Source organism: Bos taurus, chromosome 13 (genome assembly GCF_002263795.3).
Source record: "Bos taurus isolate L1 Dominette 01449 registration number 42190680 breed Hereford chromosome 13, ARS-UCD2.0, whole genome shotgun sequence".
Lineage (NCBI taxonomy): Eukaryota > Metazoa > Chordata > Mammalia > Artiodactyla > Bovidae > Bos > Bos taurus.
In genome coordinates this window covers 69,914,133-69,925,538 of record NC_037340.1, presented here as the reverse complement: position 1 = coordinate 69,925,538, position 11,406 = coordinate 69,914,133, and the positions used below count along the sequence as shown (strand labels likewise).

The window sequence follows — 11,406 nt, the reverse complement described above, 5'->3', positions numbered from 1 at the left end:
CTTTGCTGCTTGGGTTGGAGCAGGGAGGAAGAGAGGAGTGATGCAGGCGGAGTAAAGCTCCTGAGGCAGAGAAGTGCTTAGAGGGTTTAGGGGCTGAAAGGAGGCCGGCAGGAGGGCCCGGGCCACACAGTGTGGACAGGCCGTGGCAGGGAGGCGAGGGTTTCTTCTCAGGGCTTTGAGTGGCAAATCACAGTGGTCTGATTTATAGTTTAAAAAGACCACTCAGGCTGTTGTATGGAGAATGGGTGGAAGGGAGGTCGCAGTGTATGCTGGATGCGGTGGGTGAGGGAAAAGGAGGACTTTAGGACAGAAGTGAGTCTGGAGCTCAGGACAGAGGTTCAAGCTGGCAAAGAAAATTTGATGCTGTATTTCCTGTTGGCTCCCTCCCTATTCTCAGTCAGACTTCCTCTGAGTAGCTTTATCCATAGTCTCCACTTCCTTACCTCCTCAGCTCAACCCTCTGCACTCTGGCCTCTGTCCCTGCCACTTCCCTGAAATGTCTCGGGCAAAGGGCACTCAAGGCCCTTTATGATTAGCCAAGTCCAGGCCTTTGACCCTTGCCTGGCTTGACTTGCATCCAGTCACACTGTGAGCCATCCCTGCCTTTAATGGCTCCTTAGCCCCCTGTCTCTCTGGTCCCTCTGTTGTTCCCAAGTCCTTAGGCCAGTCCAGAAATGATAACATTACCCAGGCTTCTGACCTTAGTCTTCCTGGATTCCCTCTGTGTCTCTTAGAAAAGGAGGAGGCCTCCCCTCTTTCATCAAGACAGTGCATTGCCTTTCTGCTTCATTTCAGGTACCCCCTCCTCCAGGGAGCCTTCCCTGACCCCTCAGGGGTCAGGGGTCAGGGGTCCGCTTCTCCTCTGTTTCTCCTGGAGCTTATTGTGGGCATGGTGGCACTTAGCACCCTACGTATTTACCGGTCTCCTCAGCCTAACAGTGCTGGAAGGACAGGGTTATGACAAAGTACCCTGTGATCTAGGACAAAGATTGCTTTCTCCAGTTCAGGTGAAAGCCACGCTCCGTAATGAAGGTACTTCCCCCTGATTGTGAGTCTTTTAGTAGATCATTCATTTCTCACTGGGTCTAAGGGCTGTGAAGTCTGGTATAGTGTCTTCTGTGAACAGAAGGAATTCATATAACTGTAAAGAATTAGTAATTGTCTCCATCTTTTGAAAGGAAAAACATCTGAGAACTTAAGAATATGAATTGCTTCAGAAGAGCTTCTGAAGACCTGCATTGCCTGGTAACTTGGTTCTCCACTCCTTTGTCCCTAAACCTGTTCCCTGTGCCTCACATTTTGTGATTCCAGAATTCCGGGTTTGACATTACAACCACCTCATGATGAAGCGCAGCAACGTTCTCCTGGGCTCAGCTGTGTGTGCCCTTGGAGGCAGCAAATGGGCTGAATGGAAGACAAGCCTCTGCCTTTGCATCCCTTTCTCCTGCTGCTGTCATTTAGTCGCTTTGTCACGTACAACTCTTTTGTGACCCTATGGGCTGTAGTCTGCCAGGCTCCTCTGTCCACGGGATTTCCCATGGAACATCCTGGAGTGGACTGCCCTTTCCTTCTCCAGGGGATCTCCCAACCCAAGGACTGAACCCATGTCTCCTACGTTGCAGGCAAATTCTTTGCCACTGAGCCCTTTTTCCCACTGACCTGGAGTGAAAAAGAAGAGGTCGGCAGAGACAGCAAAGCATACACAGCTTGCTTCTAGAATTTCAGTAAGGTTTGGGCGGTTAATGTCACTAAACTCTCATGCTTCACTTTCTGATGTCTTTTTCTACCCTTTTGAATTCTTTCTTTTTGTCTTTTCTCTCAGTTCCAAATCCACTTTATCTTTTTTGGCAGGTGAAACAAAGACAAGAAAATGTTGAATCACTTTCTTCTCAGTGGCTTGATTTTTAGAATCTTTTTTGATTTTTTTCCCCCTGTGTTTAGTTTCCTGAGCTTAACAGAGCAAAAAGTAGAGGTGCCTTTGACTAAATGGAACTCTTAGCTTTGTTACTCAAAACAATGCTGCAGGTTTTACGTAGTCTTTTTGAATGTAGTATTGGGCTGATTATTTTCTAAAAGAAAAACGAACTATGAGACCGTTATTTATTTTTAATTTTAGATACCTCTCAGATGAATTAAGACTGCCTAAGTGTGTGTAATAGTGGACTGAGTCGTGGCCCCCGTATTACTCTCTCGAGACTTCGTTGTTATCAGGATGAGAAATGCTTTCACACATGAGCCCCACTCCATTGATTCCCACTTATGTTTATTTCTGGTGTCCAAAGAAGACAATAGGGTTACAGATACTCAGATGGGAAAGGACGCAGAGTTTTCCAGTGTGGCCACTAGTGAGATGCCAAGACCCCTTCTTTTCTTTTCTCTTTTGTATGATTTGATTTATGTATTTATGGCTGTGCTGGGTCTTTATTGCTCAGCAGACTTTCTCTGGTGGCGGCCAGCAGGATCTGCTCCTCACTGAGGTGCATGGGCTTCTCACTGCAGTGACTTCTCTGGCTGCACAGCACAGGCTCCAGGCGCACAGGCCAGCTCCCCCTCTTATGTGCGGGATCCTCTGTTAGCTTGAGGACATTCTTCCACACAGGAAGCTACAGTGTCTGACCCTCTGGATTTACTTAGTCTTTTTCCGCAACATACAGCATATTCAACCTTTTAAGTACTTGAAGACAGCTATCTTCCCTCTTATTGCCCAAGCTTTTCTCTGTAGACTGTGAATTCCTAGTTTCTTCAGATATAACCTCTTTCCTTATTCTCCGTATTGTGATCTTGATAGAGCATCCCAAGGTCTTATTAGCTTTTTCTGGTGGCTCCACCTCTTGTTGAGCTGAATCTTAGCTGAAACCCATCCTCGTGGAACCCACCTCTGAGTAAAGGTTCTAAAATGTCTATTTAACAGAATATTTTTTTATCTCAGTAGTCTTATGTAATAGTAAAGCTTTTTGTTACTCTTGATAATGTTGTAATATACTTTCCTTTAAAAGAAGACAAAGGCTTTTAAGTGCACCTAGAGTGCAGGTAAAATGCCAGCAGGGCCAGGGAATTTGATTTTTCGCCAGAGGAGGCTTTAGCTAGTTCAGTTGGTTCTGATGATAAAGGCTGGCATTGACTGTGCCCTCACAGCACGCCTGCTGCTGGGCCCGAGTTGTTACTCATATCATTTGGTTTAATACAACGACCCTAGTTAATAATGATATCATGACTAGCAGATGCTGTTGTTGGCCTTTTCTAATGATGACGCAGTGGAGTTTTAGAAAGGTAGGGACCTGCCACACGTTTCACATACTGTGTTTAGTCGCTCAGTCTTGTCGAAAGTGGGACCCGGACCTTGAGCTCTTCTGCTCTCTGCCACCTTTCTGCTGGGCGAGGCTTTGTGTACAATGCCCTTCTCATGTGCTGCATGCTTAGCTCTCTGATCTTCTTAATTAAAAGGTAAATTTTAAAAAGAAAGAATTGAATGGTTCTTTGCAACTCACCAGGGCATCTTGAAGAGTGCTCTGTGCATGGTGGGTGCTGACAGGTTAGTTCTGTGTCTCAAGGCCCAAGAGAAAGAGGCTAAACTCTATGAGGTCTTTAGTCTAGGGATGACTGGGACCACTTCAGTCCCCACAAGTCCATTTTGAACCAGGCCATCCTGGTGGGCAAGACCTGACTGAACCTTTGTGTGCCTTTGGGCAGCTGGCTAGCACAGGCCAGAGGGATGAGCGTGGCTGTCGTGGTTAAGGTTGGATCAGCAAGCGAGGACTGAGTACAGGGATCTGATGTTGGATCAGTCCTGGTTCTTCCTTGCACACTCGCCTTCTGTGAGCCTCAGGGCCCTCCTTTCCTAGGAATTGGGAGGGAGAGAAATGTATGAGTGGGGAGTTGGTTACTCCACGTTTTCCCCCTGCTCTTTTGGAGGTTAAAAGAGCCCTTTTGGTGTTGGAGCATCAGTTCTTAAGCCTTGTTTCCCAACTCCTCACTTGAAAGACTGACACAGTGGGAACTACGGGACTTCGGGAGGCTGCTGTTTCTCCTCTCCCAGTTCCTAAGGAATTGGTGAGTTGTACACCATTATAATAAACTTGGGGTAAAACCAGAACTCTTTAACTGAGCCTGGACTGAGGAATTAAAATACCGGTCTACCAGGCCCTGACCCCCCAGTTCACAGGACCCAAGAGTTTAGGAACTGATGTTAATTCCCCTGAGGTCTGAGGACAGTGGCTCAGTTGAAGGCCTGCTTTAGGCCTGTTGGGGGAGCACAGGCTAGGCTTTGCCAGTCTGGTTTCTTAGAATCATCAGGTCCTGCCTGCGTGTGCCTCTTGGCCTCAGATGAATTCTGGAACTGCCCACTGCCCCTGTGATTCAAGGTATAAATGCTGTAGATGGAATGCTTTCGATAGGACTTTATTGGTCAGAGTCCCAACAGGAAAAGCTGATTATTCTCAATTTAGAATCATTATAGATCCTAACTACATTCACTTAAAGTGGTGTGGATAGGACGTAGAGGAAATCTCCAGGGACAGAGCAGAATCTCAGATGGTGAAATTACCACCCCAGCTGCAATGGGAGAAGTGGATGGAGTAGTCTTCAGAAGCCAGAAGGGCTTGTCATTCAGAAGAGGCCACCTTGAGAAGAGCGGTGGCCTCTGGTTGAGGAGCACAGCTGGCAGAAGCAGGATATTCAAATTGCTGACCTCACCCTTTCCTCGCGCCCCCCACAACTCTGTTTCCTTCCCTGACGTCTCTCTGGGACTCTGCCTTGGACACACATGGGGGCCTGTGGATGGGATCCATAGACATCAGTCTGTAGGGTAGGAGCAAGGTAGGGATGGGTAGAGAGTGCACTTGGAGAGCAACAGGAGGATATTTGACAGAAGGACCTTGTGACTTCAGACAGAATGTGTGTGTTTAGTGGAAGGTGGGAAAAAAGGATAAGGTAAGCATTTCTTGAGCATCACATTCACTGGGGACTTTCTCCTGACCCAGTCACCGGGTAAGTAGGAGTATTTCCATGTTATAGAAATGGAAAACTTGAACCCAGGTCTCTGGGCCCTAAGTCAGCTCAGTCTGGTGACGCCTTTGGTGACAGATGGTAGCCAGGTGGCCCTCACGTCTGGCCTTCTCTGAGCCCATTCCAGAACACCGCCCTTCATGGCGTCACTGGAAGAACTGGGGGAAACTGTAAAAGAGCTGCTCTGTGTTTTTTCCCCTTCACTTCTATGAACTTGAAGAGAAGGGGAAAGAGGAGGGAAAAAACTTGACTTGGCATGAACGATGTTAACTGAGATCAAATAAGGTGAAAAGCAAAATAGAATCCAGAAATTTAGTTTTGCTTTTACCCGAAGTTTACGGGCGGCTGCTATACAAAGTCCTTCTTACTTTCCACAGATGTTAAGCACTTTTCATAACGTGAATCTTATTATATTTTACTTTTGGTGATTTATGAAAAATAGGTTTATAAAAGACAAAGAACCAATTGAGCATTAAGGTTCAACTATGTGTCACCTTTGTGTGATTTCATTTCTTGCTAACGTACAAATTATTACACTTATAAGTTAAAATTATTTTGGTTCCTGATACATTCATTGTAAAATTTTTTATTGAACAGTCAACAATAAAGTAGAAATTTTAAATTAAAAAAAGAGGAATCCTAACAGCCAAAAAAACAAACCTTAAACTTTTTTCCCCTAATTTTTATTATATGCATGCATAAATTTTACATGGCTAAAATTGTGCGGGTTTATATTGTTGTCATTATGCATGTGTTTACAGGTTGCTATATGACCTTCATGATTATTTAAATAGTTTATTAATGTTTATTAATAAACTATTAGTTTATTAATAGTTTATTAATGTTTACCTTAAACATTCTCCTACTTGTTGGATATCGTTTACCCTACTTCATGCCAAAAAAGACTGGCAGTTTTGTCGAGCATGTAAGTGGTTTACTTACTGTTAGTTTTCTTTATAAACATTATTCATCTGACTCCTCCTGCATTTAGCTTCCCCACCCTCTCCCTCTTTTGTTCTTTCTGGCAGAGGGAAAGGAATTGTTATTTTTTTCAGAATAATTTCTCAGAATGGGGTGAGCAACTCTGAAGGTATATCATGGAACATTAAATATAGTAGTTGTAAGGGTCTCTGAGAGAAGCAAGAATACAATTAAAATGAGTCATTACGCAGAGCTGTTGCTTAAAATGTTAATGTGGAGGATTTTTATTAAATCCTTGGCTTAAAAAACTACTGCTGAAAGAGAAGTCATACACCATTTACGTTTACATACAGAATTTAGCTGAAACCCTAAATTGTGATTAAGTTTTAAAACATTTGTTCTTGGCTAAATTGAATATAGTGTAGTTCTGAACAGACTTTTTAAATTTGATTAATGATATTGGCCCTGGTTATCCTGCAACTCTGGAATATAGCACTGGCGTGGGAGTCCCCTAGGCTGCTCCCTGGGAGGCATGCGTCCCCTCCCTAACCCATTCCGCTCAGCCTGGGGGGCCAGCCATTCCATCTGTGCACTTTTTACGAAGCTGGAGCCCCTCAGCCAGAGGGGCTTCCTTGTCTGGGGCCCTGGTCCTCCACTAGCCTTACATCGACCACAACTCCGCTTTCTGGGACAACAGACAAGTTTCTTCCACTTGTCAGGAAAATCAGACAATTAGCGATTCTGGTTTTCCCTCTGTCCTTAGTTCCTGGCATAGTGCCTGGCACATAGCAGATGCTCAGAAACACATTTGCAGAATGAAATATCTTGAGACAGCCCTTCAGATGTGTGAATACAACCACGATGTCCCCACTTAGTCGCCTTTTCTTTGGTCAGCCATCCCTCAGGAAAGACTGCGGGTCCCTTTCTCTCCACCGGGGTTCTTCCCACCGTCTGGCCGCAGTTTGTCGTCAGTCACTCTGCTAGAACGCGTGGCCGGGTCTGCAGCCTGTTCTCCGGGTCCCTTTCTCTCCACCCGGGCTCTTCCCACCGTCTGTGGCCGCAGTTTGTCGTCAGTCACTCTGCTAGAACGCGTGGCCGGGTCTGCAGCCTGTTCTCCGGGTCCCTTTCTCCCCACCCGGGTTCTTCCCGTCGTCTGGCCGCAGTTTGTCCCGTCAGTCACTCTGCTGGAACACGTGGCCGGGTCTGCAGCCTGTTCTCCAGAAGTGGTTCCGTGTGCAGACATACAGTCAAGCGTGCGTTACTTTTTTTTTCTCGTTAGCAAATCGCTGGTTGCTTACATCTCTGCACGTGATCTGCTCTCAGGCCTGGCCTCTTCCAAGAGGTGCTTGTGCAATTGAGTGTTTCCTTCTAGATGAGTGTCACTTGGGACTTGCGGAAGGCTCTTCAGTATCTTCATGTGAGTCATAAGTAAAAGTGAGAGACAGGGGAGGCCCATGCAGAGCTCTGTGGAAACCTCCCTCCACGTGGACAGGAATCCCCTAATCCTAGGCTTTTTTGAACTGTGGTGTGCATACAGATGACCTGGGGCTTGGGCTAAAATGCAGGTTCTGCTTCAGTAGTTCTGAGTGCAGCCTGAGATTCCATCTTTCTAACAGGTTGCCAGGTGATGCTGATGCTTGCGGGTTGGGTCAGGTCATACTTTGAATAGTGAGGCCCAGTTTTGGGTAAGAGTTGTTGATGAGAAAAAATCCTGCCATGTTTGGATAGCTGTCCTGTGTCCATCAGATCCCCCGGAAGATACTCTCTGCTTCAGATTCTTGATCCCTTATTCAGAGGTCCCTCTCCTACCTCACTAAGTAGATGAAGCAAACAACAGCGCTGCTGTTCCGCCCTCTTGCCAGTGGCATGTACCTTCTGTGTATGTCTGGTGGACTCTTTAGTCCAGCCCGACAGGCTGTTTGTTATCCAACATATTTGGTGTCTTTTCAAGTTTCTCATCTTCAGGACATTTAATAAAGTGCTCATGGAAACTGAGCACTTTAAAGTTTTTATTAATATGGTATAGCTTCATATACCAGAAAGTTACGCAAAGAGAAACTAACTGGATACTTAGTTTTTAAAACATTGGTTATAAGATAAAGTGTTCCTGATAAAAATCTTTTATAAGAAATATTATGGAGCATTCAAATTTTTTTTTTTTCACTCTACTGGAATTTGGAGAAAATGGATGCATTGTTGAAATCACATTCCTAAGCTGGAAGAGCCTCGTGTAGCTGGCGGCGTTTCAGTAACAGATTAGCGAGTGAGTCTGGAGAAGACCAGGCGGGGAGGTCATGAGCACCTGAGCCCCCTTTTCTCCAAGCTTTTATTCTCTTAGCTCATGGAACAGGTACATTTCTTTCAATCTTTGTTCCAAGCAGGTAAGACTGTGGCCAAGACTTTTTTGGTCATTTCAGGGGATGATTATTATGTCAGAATTTAGAGGAAAAAAAAACTATTTACACTTATTTTGTAGAGCTTACTGTGACCTGATCAATAAGGTGTGTCTTAGCAGCAGGGATTCTCTACCTCCTTGTAAGATGAACTGTTTCCTCAAAGCCAGAGGATTTGGCTAATGTTCTTGACAGAGATGTTTTGCTTTGAAACATTCTGCATCCCTAAAAGGGTGGACGCTTTTAGCTCAGAGTTTGTGCTTAGAACATGACTAGCTTTTTTCTTTGCTGAGCAGACCTCTAGGATGCAGTGTTCTTGATGTGGGAGCTTATCAGAGTCACTTCCAGAGTGCAGCCTGCCCAGTGCCTTCGTTGTGGGCAGTGTAGAGCCTGAGTGGTGCGGTTACTGCCGCACACACGCATGCACACACACGAGTCCTGCGGTCCCTTAAATTTTTCCTGTGTAGGCACCATTTCCTCCCCCCCCCCCCCAGTGGAACAGAAGGAGTTTTTTTTTTTTACTTGAAAAATAACTGATTTACAGTGTTTCAGGTATACAGCAAAGTGATTCACTTACATAAATGTATCTGCATGTGTGTGTGTATATGTATGTGTATAGCACAGAGAACTATATTCAATATCTAGTAGTAACCTATAATGAGAATCTGAATATATGTATATATATTCACACACACACACATATATTTCCCTGTGCTTTACAGTAAGTCCTTGTTGTTTATCTATTTTATATACAGCAGTGTGAATCTGTTAATCCCAGAGTCCCAATTTATCCCTCCTCCACGTTTCCTTCCTTTGAACACAGTAGGTATGTCCACCACTCTGGAAGGTGTGCATCCACCGGAAAACCAAAACCCCTCCCTCCCTAGGTTCTTAAAGCCCCTAAGCCCTGAGTTCATCACTTGAGCCAATGGAGGACAGACGTGGAGCGACGTGTTGCTACCGTAGTTCACCCATTAATCTCCTCCTTGTCCGTGCTGGTTTTCTGGGATGAGTCAGTTGTTGCCCTGTTCTTTCAGCAGCTCACATGCACGCACAGGTACAGCAATAACTGTGCTTTCCCTTTAACACTTTTGTTTTAATTACAGTAATTTTCTAATATGTATTACAAGCCTCCACTAACCCATCATGCAGCCTCCACAATGTCAGCAGCTTTCTAATCTTATTTCATTTCTTTCCCATCCCTCATTCATCCTCTTCCTTACCCACAACCATACATGGTCTTTCCCCTGGCCCCCGCCGTCTTCTGGTCTTTGAAAGCAAATTCCGGATGCCCTGTCATTTCATCTGTAATACTTCAAGTATGGAACATGACAGAGAAGACTTTTTAATTGAAGTCTAATATACATAAAGAAAAATGAACATAAGTGTAGAGGCTGGTGCATTTTCATAAACTGAATGGGCCTGTGTCACGAGCACCCAGGTCAAGCAGCAGAACATTACCATTACGGAGCTGTGGACTTTGGTCTTTTCTGGATAAATTCAGTGTTAATATCCAACTTATCCTTCACTAAATATTCTGAAACTATTTTAGTGCATAATTGAAGCTTTTATGGTATGTCTACAATTTAAGTAAATGTAAATTTTCTTTCCAATATATAAAATACAATTAGACTAATTCTGGCTTAAAGAAAAAAAGTATTATTAGTCTCAGTGAGTTGATTACTCCACCACTCTTGATGAATGTGTTTAGATAATTTTGACTCCTAAATACTAAAAACAGTGTCTTCCAAACATATCCTAAGAGTTAAATCCTTTAAGTAGACATTAAATTAGGAAATTCTAATCACAGGAGAAAGACAACAGTAACAAAATATAAGGCTTCGACATTGGTAATGATCAGGCTGCTTTATTTTCAGTGAAAAATAAGCAGTAATGCCCATATTCAGTCCAAGTTGAAAAGTAGTGACTTAAATGTTTAAAAACAATGATTGAAAAATAGTACTGTAAAAACCTATGACTATAGTGCCATTAACGTACCTAAAATTAGTAGTAAGTTCTTTAATACATTTAAATAGTATATTAAACTTTTCCTTAATGCTTAGAATGGTTCTTTTATATTCATGCTTTGGTTGATGGCCCATATAAAAATTACTATCGATTTGGAAGATATATCTCTTAGTCTGTCTTTTATCATTTTCATATAACCAGTGCTCGTAGAGTGCTTATGCTCTGTGCTTGCTAAGTTAATTACAAAGCCACATGTCATTTCTGTTATAATTATTGAATCTTTGATTAGAGGAGAAGATATTTTAAAAATCAATCCAGCCAACTTTTCCAAACCTAAACTCACTTGGTTTAGTGCAACAAGCAACTTACAGACATTGCTGTAGCCCTCCTTCTGCAAAGTCTTTTGTATTATTCTGGATTTGCCTCTTTCCTGGCAGAATTTCTCATCTTATTTCCATACATTCTCAAGTTTTATGTGAATTCTACTCTCCTTTCTTCTCGTTATCATGTAGACAGTTTACCTTGAGGTTATGTGATTCTCCTTCCACCACTGAAAGGAACCCTGCATGGTAGGGAGAAAAATGTCTGGGTTGAAATCTCAGTTCTCCCATATACTGTGTGACCAGAGGCTATGTGTTTAACCACCCCGATTATTTATAACATGTTTAATTCCTTTTCAGTGGCCTGCATCAAACAATACCACAAATTGTTTGAAATATCCAAAAGTTCTCCAAATTTGTAAGCAGGGAGGAAGGAAATTATTGGGTCACTGCTTGTCTTCCCAAATTACAACTTAGGGAGCCAGGGGGGGGGCCCCCAGATGCAGAGATTGGGAGAGGAGAACCAGGAAGGGAGATGGTGAACAGTATTTACTGAGTGCCTGGAATCGCTTTTCCATGCGCTCACTTGGACCTCGTGACTGCCCTGGTGATTTTATGACCAGTGTAACACTGCGTCTGCCAAGGTAGCCAAGTGGTTAAAAGCAATAGTCTGGGTTGAAATTCTTGCCTTGCCCCTCTGTGACCTAAGGCAGGTCCCTGGGCCTCTCTGTGTCTGATTCCTTGTCAATAGCAGGGAGGTAATGAGCATCTGTTTCATAGGGTGTTGGTGAGGGTTAGAT

At 43.9% G+C, this 11,406-nt stretch overlaps 1 protein-coding gene across 7 annotated transcripts in view; it reads left to right on the top strand.

The window, feature by feature from the left end:
- ZHX3 (zinc fingers and homeoboxes 3) overlaps positions 1 to 11,406 on the top strand; it is a 113,206-nt gene that overhangs the window by 14,974 nt on the left and 86,826 nt on the right. The window contains exon 1 of one of the 7 annotated variants that reach the window (XM_059893054.1): positions 352 to 1,245. The exons of the other annotated variants lie outside the window; for them this stretch is intronic. The gene's annotated coding sequence lies outside the window, so the exon portion shown is untranslated. Of the gene's footprint in view, positions 1 to 351; positions 1,246 to 11,406 lie in introns of those variants that run through there. 7 annotated transcript variants of the gene reach the window in all.